The sequence below is a fragment of the Bison bison genome, unplaced genomic scaffold (genome assembly GCF_000754665.1).
Source record: "Bison bison bison isolate TAMUID 2011002044 unplaced genomic scaffold, Bison_UMD1.0 scf7180017864233, whole genome shotgun sequence".
NCBI lineage: Eukaryota > Metazoa > Chordata > Mammalia > Artiodactyla > Bovidae > Bison > Bison bison.
Window position 1 is genome coordinate 520,233 of NW_011494805.1, and position 1,263 is coordinate 521,495.

Consider the following 1,263-nt stretch of genomic DNA (forward strand, 5'->3'; position numbering starts at 1 on the left):
GCGGGCAGGCGGGGCGGGCGCGGTGTTACAGGCACAGCTGACAGCGCCCCTGGGGACGGAGAGCGCGAGGCTGCATCTGGGGAATCGACTGCCGGGCGGCGGGGACGCGAGAGGCGACGGGAGGCTCCCTGACTCACCCCAGGAGGAGCGAGGGTCAGCACAGCGCCCCCCAGTCGTCCTGGAAGCCAGCAGCCTCCGTCTGACTCCCCCAGGCTCCTAGAAGACTGGGGAGTCCCCGCATACAGGGTGCAGGTGGGGAAGCAACAGGCAGACAAGACACGCAACTTCTCAACTCCGGTGACTGGAAACCCTCAGGTGTACTTCACAGGCCGAGAACACGCCACGTGGCCGCTGAGACAGTCTGGAAAAGAGTCTAACCTGTGCTCAACAAGAAGAGAACATAGTTTTGTGGGGGTTTTTTTAAAACGTTTTATTTTGTAATCTGGGTATAGCCAATTAACAACGTGAGTTTCAGGCGGACAGCACAGGGCCTCAGCCATACGTATCCATGTATCCCCCTCCCCCAAACCCCCTCCCATCCAGGCTGCCCCATGACACTGAGCAGAGTTCCCTGTGCCAGACAGTAGGTCCCCGTTGGTTATCCACTTTAAATACAGCTCTGTGTACATGACCATCCTGGACTCCCTAAGTACCCCCTCCCACCCAGAAACCATAAGTTCATTTTCTAAAGTCCATGAGCCTCTTTCTGTTTTGTAAGCAAACTCATCTGTATCATTTCTTTTTCGATTCCACATATAAAGGATGTCATATGATATTTCTCCTTCTCTGATTTACTTCACTCAGGGTGACATTCTCTAGATCCATCTGTGTTGCTGCCATTGGCAGTACAAGAAGATGAAAACATAGTTTTAGCCGAGGCTAGACCGTCTCTCACACAGCAGCCAGCGTGCAGGCGCCTGCAGTGTGCAGGAGTGTGTTGGGTGGCACCCTGCAGGCCTGTAAGACCTCCGCCTCCCCACTCCAAGACTGAAGAACGAGGCGGGAGTCAGGGACAGCCATGTCAGTGCTTTGATGGGTCTCACACGTCTGGAGCGGGATCCTGGAGTGGTGCCCACCGTGGGTAGCAGACTGCAGTCGGGCATGGTGCAGTCTCCACTCCCAGGAGAGAAGGGTAAGCTGCCAACGGGCAGGAACTGCCCGCAGGCTGGCTCATCAGTTACCAGGAAGCATGCAGACGGGCACACCGTCAGCACCCCTTTGATGAGACCAAGTACCAGCGGGGGCTGGGGGCGGGGAGGGGCA